This window comes from Aricia agestis, chromosome 14, assembly GCF_905147365.1.
Source record: "Aricia agestis chromosome 14, ilAriAges1.1, whole genome shotgun sequence".
NCBI lineage: Eukaryota > Metazoa > Arthropoda > Insecta > Lepidoptera > Lycaenidae > Aricia > Aricia agestis.
Window position 1 is genome coordinate 2444783 of NC_056419.1, and position 18747 is coordinate 2463529.

At 35.1% G+C, this 18747-nt stretch overlaps 1 protein-coding gene and 1 long non-coding RNA gene across 3 annotated transcripts in view; both read left to right on the forward strand.

Moving 5' to 3' along the window:
- LOC121733836 (myosin-8-like) overlaps nt 1-18747 on the forward strand; it is a 141066-nt gene that overhangs the window by 45670 nt on the left and 76649 nt on the right. The gene's annotated exons all lie outside the window — the stretch shown is intronic.
- LOC121733841 overlaps nt 1-18747 on the forward strand; it is a 44101-nt gene that overhangs the window by 19404 nt on the left and 5950 nt on the right. Inside the window, exon 2 of the long non-coding RNA XR_006036621.1 lies at nt 7379-7434. This is a non-coding gene — a long non-coding RNA (uncharacterized LOC121733841). The remainder of the gene's footprint in view (nt 1-7378; nt 7435-18747) is intronic.

Genomic DNA, 18747 nt, shown 5'->3' on the forward strand with positions numbered 1-18747 from the left:
ATATCCATTATCCATGCTAATATTACAAACGGGAAAGTGTGTCTGTCTGTCTATCTGTTTGTCTGCAGTCTGTTACCACTTCACGCACAAATTGCTAAACCGTTTTTGCATAATATACTTTTAGTCCCTGAGAAGGATAATATATTTTTTTATCCCGGCAAATTGTACGGTTTACGCGCGAGAAACGGCGTCAGCTAGTTTACAGTTTGACAAGGCTGTTTATGAACGTGGCGAGAAAAGGAACTAACGCTTCTATCATACAAAAACGTCATTTTTGACAGTTCTCCTTTACCAGCAGCGCGCATTGATATCATTGACAAATTCATTTAAAGCCTTGTCGAACTGTACTTTAATTTCAACAAACTATAATTTTGTATTGCGGGTAAGAATTAATATTTCTGACATCTCTATGCCCTTTCCATGATATAGGTTGACGACATTTTAACCATTCTTAGATGGACTAAAGAACGAGACGTTTGGATTAATAGTCTGTTACGCCTGTATTTTTAGTGGTCTGGAACTTTAATGTTAAAGACTTATTAAAAACCTATCTTCACTTATACGAAAAACGGACGGTAACAAGATATATACATTAATCATTAACTTTAACAGACATTGGTGAAATTGGCACATAATAATCAGTATATGTAGTTGTATAACGTTTGTTAGTTTGGCACGCGATGATCTACTGGTATAAATTGTTTAAAAATACGTAGCAATTCATTAAAATGTAATTAGTTAAGAATCTTGTTACATTTTTAACCGACTTCTTTAATAGTTATGACTTATGAGTATTATACTCTAGCTTAGAAGCCTAGGTATACTCAAACCCTACCTATCTATATATCAATACGTGAGCCAAAAACTTTGTATCCCTTTTGGCGAAAAATGGGGAAACTTAGGTGAATGAAATTTTGCACAGTTATAGTTTATATGGTGAAGGAGTGCATCGAGCTAATATTATTTTGAAATTATGCTTTTATCATACATTTTTTTAACAAATAAAACATTACACACACTAAAACACACACACTAGGAAAAATGGCAGATTTCTGCACTCAGACCTAACCTATATTGTCACTACAAGCCTATACATTATACGAATTATACTCTTTTATTTATGGTTGAGTTAAGTCTGTTGACAGCAAGGTGACAAATTGAAAATGGATTATTGACATTGGCAACTCACCGAGGCGGCCATTTTTAAAAGAAGAAGAAGAAAGCGTCTTATGCCATAATATACAAGACAGGAAAGAAGTGAGTAAACTGATTTCAAGAAAATTGGCAACTGTCGATGCAGGCTTACAAAAGTATAGTCCAATTTGCTCTCACTAGTTTAGGCAATGATATACTATATTACTAACGTAACTAGATTGGAAGTTTACGGTAGCAACGCGTTGCCACTTCGAAGATGCCTGCAGGCATATCTCACATACATAATGACATAACGAATATATGACTTGACATTGTCTTTTGAACAAAAAAGTGGTTACGCATTTCTGAGAATCTTTTGTAAGCTACTCTAGTATTTTAGAAACTCATTGAGTTTAGGCCATGATTGCCACCATGATTGCGTAGCTGGGGAATGGACATTGGACAGTCGTATAGAGCAATTCCTCTACACGTTTGCAACCTCTTAAATTGGTCCATCGTAGGCTAGAGTGAATATGCCGAATAAGAGTCAACTAGACTCTTGTCTAGTTGTCTCATGCGGCATATACGGTAATATTATTATTTATTATATGTATAACACTTAAGTGAAGTGAAGTCTGAAGATGAAGAAGAAAGTCATAGTAAATTTTGAATTTGGAATGTCCAATATCCGCTGAACGTAAATCCTAAATCCAGAAAAAATTCTACGCCAAGAAAATTACAAATTTTTTTCCTTACTTATTTAATAAATCTTCCAAAACATATTTACATAAAGTGTGTTAAATAAAGTAATTAGTCAAGAAGTAGTGCGTGGGACCCATGTTCATACAGTAAAACAAGTTTCCTCAAATGTTCACATCCTAAACCCATAATATTATCTAATAAGTTACGACTCATTAGGAACGGAAATACATAACTAAATGTAGAGATGGTTGCGAATGTAAAGTACATTTATGTATTTTGTATGAAAGTGGGTTTGTAGTTTTTTTAAATATATATTTAAAGACATGTGTATTCTGGATATACTGGAGCATACAAGATTACGAAATTTTAAATTATTTTGATGTTACTATTAAGAGCTCACCTGACTCTAAAAATCAAACATCGTCCTTCTCTCTTCACACTCACGCCCGTCTTTCATATGCCAGGTGAAAAAGGACGGCGCGGAATCATCGCCGAGTTAGTTTTACTTGAATAAAAGACGAACTATAATGATTATGAAAAAAGTGTTTTGAGCAAATTTAGGTTTTATCAATACCTTTTTAGATATTAAAAAATATTAAAGAAAAGACAGCAAACTTCGAAGATCCAAGCAAAAATGTGTCTAAAACAAGGTTTTTTGTAAAAAAGAAACTATCGAGCATTTTTTGAGTAATCGTGTTTTCGTCTTGAGCATTTAATCTTTATGAACTGAAGTTACTTGTGTCAAAAAATCAGTTTTCTAGACCTTACAGATTTTGAGATCTAGGTTAAAGTATGTAGTCAAGTTAGGGTCATATGGGCTCTTAACAATGCTGATTTACAATAGGAATTTTTTATGCTATTGCTCCTATATTATAGAGTCTCTGATATAATAGAGAATTATAGAGATCAAAGTTTGCAGGTTCTAAAATATTTAAAACTAGTACAACAATTATAATAATCTTGAACTTAGATTTTTTTTTGTAGTCTTGTATTTTTTCTTCAATTTGTTTGGTGATATTACTTACCATTAAAAGTAATTGCGCAAACTAAGGCCTAGAAAAAAATTACGAATTTTGAATCAAAGTATTTATAATACGTGCTTTAGTTTAAAGCTAGTATCACGTTAGATGTGACAACACGTACCAAAGAATATCTGTACACTGTCATCTCATGTAGGAAACACGTAAAATAGGTCTTATAGATTTATCCATAAGTTATAAACGCGTGAGGAGAAGACATACACAATTTGTTGCAAAATTTCTGCAACATTTTTATAAACTCAATAAAGTAATCTGACAATTTAGGATATTCGCGTCCTTGTCATTATTCAAAGCTAAGACAAGGACAGAATATAATTTGAGAAGCTCTCAGATTAACTGTCGATTTGTAAATAGACAAAACCGCATCTAGTAGTGTGACCAAGAGCAATGAACTTGACTTATCTTTTTACCATCTCGCCAAATAGATCGGGTCTATGAACGAGACAGATGTCGTCCGTCTCACCTAACCGTACTATTGCAATAAAACAGGTAGATGTACATTGTACGTGTCTAATTTTATCATAGTAAAAGTACCTATGATATAGAGTTTACTACTATTAGAGGTTGCAGGTTCAATCTGTTCAAATTTTTTTAAGCAAACTTAAAGTTAAAAATACCCACAATTTTTATTATACAGGAAGAATTTTAAAGTAATTACTCAAATTTAAAATATTTAGTGACGAATGACAATCGACGTTATTTAGGACGCTGTTGTGAATTTTAAAGTAATTACTCAAATTTAAAATATTTAGTGACGAATGACAATCGACGTTATTTAGCATTCGTGTACTAACCCACAAAAAATTACGTATTGAGTTATGAATGCAGTTATGTTCTTTAGGTGGTTTAGAACAGGACTGCATTCAAAATTTAACAACAAAAAAAAATGTGGGTTAGAACCATACATTATAATATTATGGATGAAAAAAGAAAATCTCCGAGAATTAGTACTTACTTGATTTAACTCTGCATGATCTTTACTTAACTCTAAAGAACCTATGCGTTAATCCCGGCAATGCATACTTCTATGGCTGCAGATAGCGTCTTTACTTTCGCGTATTTCTTCGTCAACGTCACATAAGCACTAACCATTGCGCTATTCCTGCGGGTGTAATCCGGAAGACGCGTGCTGAAGCGGGCATGGATGACGCAATAATATCGTTCAGTGAAAGTGACGCACACTCGCGAATATTAATTGTTACCCTTTTTGTGCTGGAATGTTCGATTTCTAATTTTCGATTGTTATTTTGGTGAAACTGACCCATTATTAGATTATTTGTAAGTTGTAAATATTAACTGCGACCAAAATAGTCACTAACAAAGAATTATTGCTCTATTATTATATAGAGCAATCATTCTTTGTTATAGTCAACAAAATAAAAGTTGGAGGAATATAATATTCCTCAAACTTTTATTTTGTTGGGGACTAGGATTCTAAGGGCCTGTTTCACCACTTCCTGATAAGTGAATAGGCTATCCACCACTTAACTTGACAGATAAAGTATGGAGAATCTGTCAAAAAAGTTGCGAATAGCCTATTCGGCACTTTAGCGGAAAGTGGTGAAACAAGCCCTAACTCCTAGCTGCTAAGTTTAGGATCTGAAATTCCTGGGCCGATATTTATGAAATTTCGCATAGGTTTATTATAATAGACTACGACGAGGTACACAAGCTATCGCAAGAAAATGTGCGGTTCCCGCAAGTTTTTGGATGAAAGATAGTACATAATCATAATACAAAACAAAAGAAAACATTTGTAAAGCCACATAGCATCATCGGTTTACCTAACATTTTTGGCCAATCACAAAATATCTCTTTTAACTATTACTTCATACCTAGGTCACAAGATAGTGTTTGCAATATATCTTATCGTCGTATTGTCAAACTGTTACCTTGAAATTGTTACGAGAAGGATCTTATGCAGTTTCACACTTTTTGCGGTTTTTGCCAGTTTTGTACCATAAAACTAATAGGTATTACTAAGCAGTATTTTTAAATGACATAATAATAACCAAACATTAAACAAAGTTTTATTAGTATGAATGGAGAATAACTTAAGCCGTAACAAAAACCACAAAATTAAAAGTAATAGTTACTCCATTGTCTAGCTCAGCAAAGAATATTCTTATTTCTTGATATCGTTACTCGTTTCTAAGTATTATCTGGTATTATCAATTTCCAACATCATAGCCCAACCTGGCGTAAGTGTCACTTAAGACGACAATCCCATCCCAGACGGTTCAATTTAATTCATTTTCGTTCTTAATTTATTACTTTTTAATTTCGAGTACGCTTCTAAACATTAAATGAAACGGTGCCGGAGCCCGGATCAAGTAAAATTAGGGCCTGTTTCACCACTTTCTAATAAGTACCAGGCTATCCACAACTTATCTGACAGATACTCCATACTCTATCTGTCAGATTAGTTGGATAGGCTATCCGGCACTTATCAGTCAGTGGTGAAACAGCCCCTTAATCATTTATTCGAAGCAACAATCACTCGAGTGAACGGCTAACTAGACCGCAGCACCGCAGCTCGTATGGAATGCCACAGCTATTAGCATACAATGCGTGTTGTACCGACAACGTCCACGATTGTCGCCAGACAAGTGTATCGCTGTAATTGTATTCATACCACACGTGAGATGTGAATCAGCGTTGTGGACTTGTGGCAAAGTAACGCAGCGTCACCGCTAGCTAGCCAACAGCCACACTCATAGGGTGGGTTGCACCAGAGGCGTAGTTATACTTAAGGTTAAGGTTATAGTTAAATATGGCGGTCCAATACGGACTTTTACTAGGGATTTGACAGTTCATTTGACATTTTGTTATGGTTAAAGTTATAGTAAGTTGGTGCAACCCACCCATAGATTTAATTATTACTCAACTTTAATTTAATTATTTTCTGTCAAACTCGTCATTATATTACAGTTAAGTTCATAAAATGTCTCTGAGTATAATTATTATTATCTAGAAGCTGCGCTCGGCTTCGCCCGCGTATAACGGTATTCCGCAAATTGTACATTTTCCCGCAGAAGACAAATCCTATGTCCTTTCCTGTGGTCTATATAATATGTATGTGGCCTGTATATGTTTTTTTTTAAGTCACTTGAACTAATTGGCCCAGACTTTGAGTTATTGCTATTCTTTTGTCAAAGTATTATGATTTTCTCTCATGAAGAGGGAAGAGGGTTCAAGCAGGAGGTAAGATATCTGCAGATAAGGTGTAGCTTTTCTGTCACATTTTAGCTACACATAATTACTTAATATGGTATTAAGTGGTTTATGTTTAAGCAATCATGATTCATGACCACATGGTTTACCTCATATGAGAATTGAGACATTGCACTTTGCAGTAAGTACAACTTGTACAGTAGGTATAACAATTAAATACACATTATCTCATTGTGTGACTAATGTTAAACAAAGTTATTAATATTATTTAAACGCCATTTAAGGAAGCGGCGACGGATGCATTTCCTCCGTACACTTGACATCACAATGGTATCGTAAATAATAAATAGAAATGCAGTTCCTTTTGTCTCGGTGCAAACGAGCCACCAAGAAAGATAACTCAACATTTTTGAGTTGCCGTTGTGGTGGCTAATACCCACATTCTGAGGGTTTTGACTGAAGTTCATCCATTTGATTTTTACCATCCAACATAGCTATTGTCACGCGGCTATTACCGGTTAATAATTATTGTGTATCTTTCGACAGCAATGGAACAGACGAAAATTGTACAATAACTGCTGTCAATAATAAAATACAAATTCGACGTGTTTTAAATAATATCTGTAGACCCGAAACGTATTGACTTCATCAAATTAAGTTTGTGGATGTTTTGGCAGACCTTTTTCTGTACACATACACAACTTTTTCTGTAATTGAGGACGTGAGTTAAAGAACACGATAACTAACATTTTGTAACATACGGTCATTTACTCACTTTTTCCCTTACAATTTCAACTAACCTTGTAACTTATCTACTTCATCACCTAGATAATGTATCTGGCTACACATAAAATGCTCAGTTTTTTTTAATTTGAAATAATTTTTCCAGCCTTCAAGCCTCCATTTATTTATGCACTCCATTAAAGGGCATTTTTTCTGTAATTTATTGTGTTCTTCACTCACGTCTCCAATTATAATTCACATCCGTGCGCGACAGGTGTCTAGAAATAGTGCGACTAGTCGCAGTAGTCTGTGGCTCGTATGCACCAAGTTATAAGTATTGCATGTAACGGAAGTGGGTTAATTAAATCAGAGCGCAGTTAAAGTGTGATTATAGTATCAAGATACTGTTTTAGTAGCGCGAAAATGGTACCTTTAAATGTAACTAGATGGCGTTGCACCATAAACGCATCGCGCTATAAAATGTTTCTGTTAATTGAAATATAATACCAATGGATAGTAAATGAAATGAAAGAAAATGTATTTTATGTTACTTAGTAGCGCTTGGTGAAATTTAATGTTTTTAAAGTGATTTTTCTTGTTTTCAGGTAAATATTTGTTCGAATCAAAATGTCTTGCTGGCGTACTGATTGGATAACTTAAGGTAAGAATAATAACTAATCATTTAACCCGTCCTTTATTTTAATTTAGTACATTTCTGTATAGAGGTATGATTTAATAAAATATGTTCAATTCAATACTCTTGTACTTTTTGAACGGAGAACTTTACTTTTTGAACTTGTTTTATTTTGCTAAATATCTATGCGTCTTTGATTCAGTTTTGATGCAGCGTCGATATAAGTAAGTTCTAGAATTGCTATTAACCAAGTCTAGATAACCTATACAGTGTGTAACAAAAATAAGTGATAATACTTTAGGGTGTGTACGTGTTCCTTGTAGAGAGTTCACTGTGAAAGTAGCAGCACTGAAAGACGAAAAATTTTTTTCAGTTTTGTATGGGCAAGTGCCCGAGCGTCACGAGGTACCCATACAAAAGTGAAAAAAAAATTTGGTCTTTCAGCGCTGCTACTTTCACAGTGAACTCTCTACAAGGAACACGTACACACCCTAAAGTATTATCACTTATTTTTGTTACACCTTGTATATTATACATACAAAACAGAACCTAAACCATGCCCGGGTGTGTCCTATTAGAAAGTATTGGGTGATCGGAACCTAACGTTACCCTGACCTCATCTGTGCTTTATGAATATGTCTGATTTCATACGTGAAAGCTCAACTATAACGTAATATTATTACCTAGGTTCTTAATTTTACTGTTCCTAGATGTTTATTCATGTAACGTATATTTTTATGAAATAAGACTATCATATACTGGAAATCATAATACATAATATTGTAATTACTTAATTTCATCAAAATCTATTCAGCTATCTTAACTCTTAACTCTTGCATTAAAAGAAAACGTAAGGCAGACGCTTTCGGATTTCTAATGTTTTAACTTTTAGTATATTATTAGCTGTGGTAAATTATAACTTATTTTCAAAAATTAAAAATAAAATTGCAAATGCAAAACCCACTTAAATTACGAATAACGAAACCCATTTAAACTACGGAACCCACTTTGGGAATCCCTGGCCTAGACTTCCATGAAGTTAATACTATGTGCCGTTCTCACGTACGGCTCTAACAACATGCTATTGTGTCTCATTATTATCTAACGGTGCGCTGAAATTCATTGAACAAACTGGTTAATTTTTTATGCGCCAGATATAATTAAATAAATCTAGCCATCAAAAAAAAACTCTTCAGGTCTTATCAGACGGTCCCGTTGAGTATTCACTCGAATGAAAATAACTAAAATTGCTCGTCTGATATCAGTTTAATCGTAATGTTCTATTTGTGACATAATAAGAATAAGTACGTTGTAGTTTCTTTTTAATCTCATGAAATCCTATTGGTTATAATAAGATGTATTTTATAAGACGCCATTTTAAAACAATGGAATCTCTGAAACGGTGGCAAATTAATCTGGAATTTCTTTCCATTAAATCGGTACAGTTTTATTTTACCTCCAACTAAACCTTATGGGGTACGACATTAGGACCAAACTCAAGTAAAATAGTTCTGGAAGATTCGAAAGAATGCTCAGAGGAATCCGTGACTAAAGTTAGCCAGGTGGAGTAAATCGACGTGTGTCGGGCCCCGTTACTGTGACATTACGTTAGACATGCTGTTTTTATAGAGACGATTTATAAATAGAATCTGGATTGACTAAACGTAAGTACCTGATATTAAATAGTATATTCAATATTATGTCTACAAGTTGCTTGCATGAAGCACAAAAGAGAATGCCACGGGTATCATACGTTTTGAACCGCTTATGTCCTTGCTCGAGAAATGAACTATAAGTACTTTACATCAAAATTGGTCCAGACTCCAATCGTTCTAGCGCCTGTTCATTGCAAACGATCATTTTCTCCTCATAATATTTAAAAGTAGAACCAAAAATAGGCATATTTCAACAATGGACAATCTCCAAAAAACCCGGTTAAAACAACGATGAATTGACACGTTTTACTTAGTTCAAGTTTTGATTACTTTCGTTATCAAGATGAACATTTATGTTCGGGTTAAACATTAACAATTAGCCTGAAATGCCGACGATTTTCCCACAAGAATGCCGCCATCTTGAAAAGTCGGCCATTAAAAAAAACCTCGACGCATCATTGTTCTATTCGCTCTATTTCACTCGTCCGCTGCTTCTTAGTACCGCTCACGGTAATTAATACTAAACAATGTCAAATACTTAGTAGTAAGTAGTACCTATTAGTAATTCATTATTAGTAAACAATTGTAAATGAGTGATCATTGCGTTGGCGCAGTGCGTTGAACTATCATTGTCACTGTGCCAATTATTGTATTGATTACTATAATGTTATCCGAATTAAGATCATAGTAATATTTTATTTTATTCCCGGGACAAAGCTAAACACAAAATGAAACATTTTAGCTGAACGTACTCAAAAAATAATAATTCATTCGTAAATAACTCAACTCCAGTGACCCTTTTGATGACACCTTAACAACCTATTTTGGCTAATCTTTGCTTTTTACATCTAGGCTAAATAAAGTAAGTAAATCAAGGTCTGTTATTTTACCACCTTTTTTATGAAAAAATCCAGAAACTACCATGCAAATCATCTGATGATAAACTATTAACGAGTATTGCAGATACCTTTCTAAAACTCTAAACACTTTTTCAGCCTCCAAAACATCACACAAATCTTTGACATGGTTTTACCTGTCAGCCGACTCATTTGTGCCGAAGCATAGCACTCCCAAGTGCAATAAAATGATGATAATGAATAGGTGCGACCGCGCACGCTGCGCCCTACGCGCCATTGTTACTCCTTTCATTCACTCATTCATTCGTTACGCAATTTGGGTTGGACGACCTGCTTCTGTGAATGATGGGCGGTTGAGGTCGTGGGTTTTAATCCTGTCATTCAAAATGTATCTTTATAGCTTGATTCGGTGGAAGATTACAATGATGAAGCGTTTAAAGTAATTTTCTAATTAATAAATTATTTTTTTAATTAATAAAAGTAATGAAAACTATCGGAACGGAAAAAAACTTTAGCAGCGTGGACTTATTTTGACTGATAGGCAAAAATTTTAAAACCGCGTCAGGCGATATGATAGAAAATTCGTAAAACGGTAGAAGAGTTTTTCTTCCTCTCCTTTTCCTTCCTCCATTGTTTCTACCGCACGGTAGAAATGCCTGCTCTTTAAAGTTTTCACATCAAAGACAAGAATTTTGTAGCCCAACCATAATATTAACTACAGTAGGTTTAGGCCCAATTTCACCAACGTCTGTTAGTGTTAACAGCTTGTTAAAAAGTCATGTCTTCTCTTTCATTCATATGAAAAACGAAAGAGGTAACATGAAACTAAATCAAGCATTAACTTTATCAGTTGTTGGTGAAATTGGGCCTTAGCATGGTCACCAAACAAAGGAAATCTGTCAGTTTGTCCGCAAAAACTGTCAGCGTTTCTTTTCTTATGCATTTATACTGTGGCCATGCTAAGCTGCTGCATGCTAAGCTGGAGGCAAGCCCAGTGGTTGTCAACATTATTTATTTTGTTATCATGTATTTGTGTGGGTGTGTGTTTCGCAAAGGGCACGATATGGAACAGTTTGTGCAACTCGGAATACGTTAACGTTGCAACACCTGAAAGCAATGTCCTCTATTTGCTGTTAATTGCTTGTTTACCCTTGCTGTACAGTTTTGACTAAGATCTTGTCAAACATTGTTTTAAACTGTTTTACGTATTTAATGCGACTTTTATGCGGCCTCTTTATAAATTATGTATATATGACTATGATGGACTAATACAATAAGGAATATTGTATTAGTCCATCATATGTATTTGGTGGAACATAACCAGCTTCACCATCATAGTAACCATCATCCGGCCCAACTTAAAGAGATAGATTCTCTTAAGTATGAAATTAAGTAAGTTGTACCTAAGTGCAATTATGGCTACCTTTCATGGCATAACATGAATAGAGACGTGGGAGAGCCATGCTTCGGCACGAATGGGCCGGCTCGACCGGCGAAATACCACGTCCTCACAGAAAACCGGCGTGAAACAGCGCTTGCGCTGTGTTTCGCCGAGTGAGTGAGTGTACCCTATTCCCTTCCCTATCCTCCCTTATTCCGTTCCCTTTCCATCCCTACCTTCCCCTATTACCCTATTCCCTCTTAAAAGGCTGGCAACGCACCTGCAGCTCTTCTGATGCTGCGAGTGTCCATGGGCGACGGAAGTTGCTTTCCATCAGGTGACCCGTTTGCTCGTTTGCCCCCTTATTTCATAAAAAAAAAGAGAGTTTATTTATGTGTATTTAAAAAAATGAATTATATTTTATCTGTTTATATTTTTACAGTATTTAATAAAAACTTGAATTAACGATTACTTATGTAGTAATAACGATGTGTAAAACTGATTAAATGAAGCGTTACAAACGATCGAGTTAATATAGCGTAGGGACGAGTACCTACGCTATATTAACTCTTAATAATTATAATACGAGTATAATAAGCTAAGCCACATGGCGGGAGATTCGACACAGAACGATATCTCTTTAACACCCTAGAAACTCCATCCAGCTTGAGTGACCCCTCTCCACCAAGCCAATGTCGTTGTGACATCTAAAGGCAAAGGGTGGAGCAGCATAAAATCTAAGGAAATCGGAAAATGTCGGATCTACTGGCCGCCACACCGACTGGGACCTCACCGTTCAAAACATTAATATTATTATTATGTAATTTATAAATTTAAATTCATAATATTATTTCAATTATCCTTGGAGCGAAAAATCTAAATAATAAAATAACAAAAAAAAATATATGAACGAACAGTCCATAGACGGCCACAATTGTATAAAAAAATAAAAAAAATACGAGTATTATAATCGCTACGTTCTAACATAAAAGTATATTCGTGAAACATATTGTATGTTGCGTAGGTCAGTGTTATAAGTTATTGCTTCTATTAAAATATTTTCGTAGAACACAGAATCAAATTCTTCGCGGCGCCAAACTTAGAAAAGACTAGATTTTTTCTATGAAAGGTACTTTCTATTGTATGCGTACTAAATATTACGAGTATTACCGATAACGAGTATGTGTGATATTCAAGTTGTGTGATATACATACACCTTATGTGATATCCACCTTGTGTGATATCCGACTTGTGGTATAAAGTATTATGAAAACGGTTTTCTAACACGGTGGCAGTATCAGATATCATGCGATAAATTATCGTACGCTATAGAAAGCGGTAATGTCTTTATGCATATTCTCTAATGCTCGTTTTCTATTATGAAAATGCATTTTAAATATTGCCCTGAGGAAAAGCTAATGATGATATTATGGAGCCTGGTAGAATTAATCTAAACGCTTAGCATGGCCACGATAGAAACGATAATTTTGATTCGATAATATGAGCTTTATATAATCTATCTTTAGGGATTTTCAATAATTCAGATTAGGCATCTCTATCTTTTTATAAATTGGGGGAGGCCTACGTTCAGCAGTGGACGGCAATAGGCTGACGATGATGTCGATGGTAAGCTTTATAGACAACGTGCAGGAACTATAAGTGGTGGCTGGATAAGTTAACTATTAGGGAATCATTATTATTATAGTTTCGTGTTGGCAAGCTAGTCCGCAGAACCTTCGTTCCCAACGTTCTATAGTAAACTGATTTGACAGTCGTGGATTTAAAAAAAGAACACGTTTTTTTCAATAATTGTTAACAAATTATTGCATTGTCATTGGCTCTTAATACGTATACAGAGTTTCGAATTAATTAGACTACTGGAGATAGGTAAAAATCGTGCTCAAAGATTCCGTTACATACATACAGCCTAATAAAAGCGTGTTAATTACATTCAGTCTGATATATGGACGAATAGTAAGATGAGCTACAGACTAGGAAAGAAATATGGAAAATGACAAAAAACATGAAGATATTATATTTTAGAATAGCAAAAATTGGAAAGGGTGTAAGCGACAAATTGGTTTTTGTCGCGTAACTTAAAAACCATAAATATACATATTTCATAATATAAGCTATGGACATATTAAAGTGTATGCTTGAACCAATCTATGTACAAATTTTGTAAGCTTAAACCACTCTCCTCTGTTGGCAAAATAGGAATCCTTTTTTTTACAAAGGTCTTTTTGATTGATTATACTGTGTTATAAAAGTTAACTTTAATTTCTTAGCTTTAGTCATTGTTGAGTAAAATCGATATCAAGGCGTCAAATTGTCCAGGCCTTAACAACTTTAAATGTAGAGTTGGGCTGGTAGAGTAAGAAACTATAAAAACTTCGGGAGAGCAACATTGAAAAGTATTTTCTGATTTATATTATGCCGTGTAGAGATTAACTAATAGGTACTGTTCACTTTCGTTATACGTGGGAGAGCCATGCTTCGGCGCGAATGGGCCGGCTCGACCGGATAAATACCACGTTCTCACCGGCGTGAAACAGCGCTTGCGTTGTGTTTCGCCGAGTGAGTGAGTTTACCGGAGGCCCAATCCCCTAACCCCTACCCTATTTCCTTCTCTACCCTCAACTATTCCCTTCCCTTCCCTTCCCTACCCTCCCCTATTACCCTATTCCCTCTTAAAAGGCCGGCAACGCACTTGCAGCTCTTCTGATGCTGCGAGTGTCCATGGGCGACGGAAGTTGCTTTCCATCAGGTGACCCGTTTGCTCGTTTGCCCCCTTATTTCATAAAAAAAAAAAAAAAAAAAAAACGCGTATTTTTGAGTTGCGACTTATGAAGTTGTGTAACTTATAAGGAAAGAACAATTAAAAGGGTGTCTAGACTAGTTTGAGAGAAAGTTGTTACTTTTTGTGCTTTTGTCCAGTTGTTGCGAACCTTGCGATTGAAAATACAAAAAGGTGGCGCATAATAATTGTACCTGTGTCTTTCGTGTCTTATTAAAAATTGAGAAAGCTGAAAGATTAATTACAATAGTTTTCTTTTATAATTTATTTGACCATTTATATACTTATTTGTTATCAGTAATCTTGGCTCATATTATAAATACGTTATAGACTAAACACATATTTATATTATTTACACTAAAACGAACACTAAGCTAATATTAATAAAAATATATTTTCACTGTTCGTTGCTTGAAGTACATATTAATGAAAAGTTCTAAAATAGCTACTGGTTGGTAACCTCTGGCATTATGTTTCCGATAAGGTATATCAATTGTTAAGTCCACTTTCATACAACTATTGTGTAACTTTTTTTATAACGTTTGATTTAATATTTCTATAGATTTCCTCTAACTAAATAGTTAAAGAAAACTGGCTTACTAACACGTAAGAAGTTAGATATTAAACCATAAAAGTCATAATTCATGGTAACATACCGCAGATTTTAATTAAAGTAAATTATTATGCCAAGTCATAAAATATTTCACATTTTATGAAGATACCTCATGTTTTAATTACGTAAGAGTCATAATTTACAGAAGTTAATGTAAATTTTATGAAGCCTAACTTACTATTAGTAATAAGAAGATCTACATTGTATACACATACGTTTAGACCCGTCATACTCAACCAGCGGCCCGCTGGGGCTTTATCAGTGACCAGTTAAGGGAGTGCCTCCAGTTATATAAATATTATAATTTCAAGATGACTGGAAAATTAAATATTTTCTTGTGTAAAAAACAGTGTAGTTACTAGTTTAATAAGGCATGAATAATTTTGCACAATTAAATCTCCAATTTTGATCAACGTTATGTTTTACCTCTAAATAATTTTGGTTGCAGCCCCTACAAAAAAGGTTGAGTACCGTTGCGTTAGACAATGTTTTTGTCCTTGTCCTAAAAAATAGGGAGTAAACGAGCAAACGGGTCACCTGATGGAAAGCAACTACCGTAGCCCATGGACAGTTTCTGCTACTTGTATCACTATGGAGTAAAGACATAACATTGTAATCTTACGGAACCCCTGTAGAAAAGTCTACAAGAAAATCCACTATCAATTAGCAATTTTTTATTTATTTAACTCAGGCATCTTGGCCCATATTATAAATACCTTATAGACTAACATACATACAATTATACTAAAAACTAACACTAACACTAAAACACTAAACACGTATTGTCTGCGACGTGGCGACGTGTTCGGAAGTCGTCCACGGAACCTTCTGTAGACGACACTATACTTTGTACAGTTTGTAGAAATAATACCTGTGGCCTACATTATGAATGCATGTTTGTACTCTCATAATATTGTAATATTATTATTATACGTAATTTACACATACCCGTGCATATCATGTCTAAATACGGTACCGTCTGCTTTTATATAATTGTTTCTTAAGAATCTTAAGTAGGTACGCTTAGGAAAATATTTTAAGTACTTTTGAAATATGCGTCTAGGACGCACTTGACGGAAATAGTTTTTAAGGAGCGCCCCTAGCGGATGATTGAGGAAGTGAAGTTAAATTTTAATTTTGAACTATCAAGTCTGTTATTTTATTTGTTATGTTTATTAACAATGATGAATTAATATTGTTAGACGTCTTTGAAAATAATATATTTCATCATATCACAACTTAACACAACATTGCATTGTCTCTCAATCAATATTCAAATGACAGTGACGTATCGCCGCCATCTTGCGTTACATGTCAAAAGTCTTTTGGCGGTAAATCTCGTGTTGAAATTATGCAAATGCATTGTCTACGGCACTTATGACCCCAAGCAGGTTTTATTTCAATTATAAGTTGCCTAACTTAACAAGGACGCCATTTTGTTAATTAATTGGCGTTTACAGTGTTAGAGTGGGACTTTTTATGATAACCTCTGATTAAGTGTAGCTCGTTAGTTATTATTTTATATCAACTTTAATGATATTAAATGAGTATTTTGTTAATAATAGGTAGTCCGTATTGTATTAATTTTATTTTGTAACCGATTAAAATAAAAATAAATGGCGCGCAAAACTTAAAGATCTAAAGTAATACTGGACGGGTAAGGCCCAGTAGGATTATAATTATTTATAACAAGCTGTTACCCGCGACTTCGTCCGCGTCAACAAAATGTTAAATACATAGGTAAAAAATAAAAAAGTAAAAAAATGTCCTCTTCCTTTTTGGAAGTCGGTTAAAAAGTAGCCTAAGTTACTCCTTATTACATCAGCTATCTGCCAATTAAAGTCCCATCAAAATCGGTCCAGCCATTTCGGGGATTAGCCGGAACAAACAGACAGACAGACAAAAATTCTAAAAATTGTTATTTTGGTGTAAGTACCGTATAAATATTCACATGCATGTAGTAAAAAACGGTTATTTTAATATTACAAACAGACACTCCAATTTAATTTATATAAATATATATTTTTTTTATGAAATAAGGGGGCAAACGAGCAAACGGGTCACCTGATGGATAGCAACTTCCGTCGCCCATGGACACTCGCAGCATCAGAAGAGCTGCAGGTGCGTTGCCGGCCTTTTAAGGGGTAATAGGGGAGGGTAGGGAAGGGAATAGGGGAGGGTACGGAAGGGAATAGGGGAGGGAACGGAAGGAAATAGGGGAGGGTAGGGAAAGGAAAAGGGTAGGGGATTGGGCCTCCGGTAAACTCACTCGGCGAAACACAGCGGAAGCGCTGTTTCACGCCGGTTTTCTGTGAGGACGTGGTATTTCTCCGGTCGAGCCGGCCCATTCGTGCCGAAGCATGGCTCTCCCACGTCAAAAATTATATGTATAGAGTATAGATGTTGACTTACGTCATTTGGTTGATTTATTTCATTTTAACAAAACCTAGTCTTCTCACTCGTCACTCGTGAAATATGTCGGCTGGATTTGACAATACGCGACTAAATTACGTAGGTCCGCCATCTGTGATCTGCTTATGAATCAAATTCTCTACCGTACATCAAAAAGGTGTATGCACCAAGGTTTTTGTTTTTTCAACTAAACTTACTAAATTATTTAATTAATTTTCATGTGAACATTCATTGGTCATATAAGGGTGCGGCTACATGCGTGTCTATGTTGCGAAATAGAGGTATTCAACATAACATAACCACAAAACATAATAGCTCTGTTAATAGGTGTAGCCCAGTTATGGGCGATTAGTTATGTTAGTTTAGCATTATTAATTATACTTTAGGTACTCGATAAGTTTAGATTTAAGTAGCCAAGGTATAACCGAAATAACGACGCACAGAATTATACATATACAAACTATATTATGACGCCCGTAACTCCGTTACTCCAATATTCGTTTATCGCGCGGTAAGCGTAAATATTACCGGGATAGAAAGTATCCTATGTGATGTGTCCTTTCCCGGGCCTCGATTGGCCGTTTTGCTTTAGACCAGTACCTGTAGACAAGTGGCAAAGCGCTAACGCTGACGCTAACGCTAGCGCTACAAAATGTACGCGATTTGACATAAGTCATCGCTTCGCTAGCGAATACTAATGTCAAACCCATACATTTTGTAGCGCTAGGGGCAGGGGTTCTCAGACTTATTTTGTCTACTGCCCACTTTGAGAGCATGTTGAGAGATGTTTTATCGCCCCCTTTGTTTCAATTTAAAATGCATCCCGATGAAAATTTTTTTCTGGGTCCCACACCCCCCTTTAAACCTTCAGCGCCCACAGGGGGCGTTATCGCCCACTTTGAGGAAAGACTGCTTCAGACTTTAGTATTCGTTATAGCTTTTGGATAGACGTAATTACTCATCTTGGTGGAACATTACATGTTACAATTCTGCATGGATGCTTTCCGCCTGATGATGATGCCGCCATGTTGCAAAGTGTCATGGTTGTAAGACGTTATAATGGCGGCATTAATTTTAAATTTTGGTAAAATTCTATTATTACTAAGTAAGTACTTTCAGTAATCGCCTTGTAAAATCTAGAACAAAAAATTAATTCCATAAACAGGGTGGAACAAAACTAAGTTAACCTTAGGGGTGTGTAATGTGTATGTGTCCCTTGTATAGATTCACTGTGAAAGTATCAGATTTTTTTTTTGTGATTTATATGGGCAAGCGTCCGAGAATCAGGAAGTTTTCCTATACAAAACTTAAGGAGACGCCTTGATAATTTGGCTGTAGCGATATCGATTTTTCTCAGCGATGACTAAAGCTAAGAAATTAAAGTTCATTGTCAGTATTCATCATGTCTTTGTCTTTGAATTACCCATAGCATAACACGATTGGTCAACTTTTATAGCACAGAATAAGCAATCAAAAAGACTTCTGTAAAAAAAAAGGATTCCTATTTTGCCAACAGAGGAGAGTGATTTAAGCTTCCAAAATTTGTACATAGATTGGTTCAAGCGTACACTTTTATTTGCCCATAGCAGCTTATATGAAATGTATTTATGGTTTTTAAATTACGC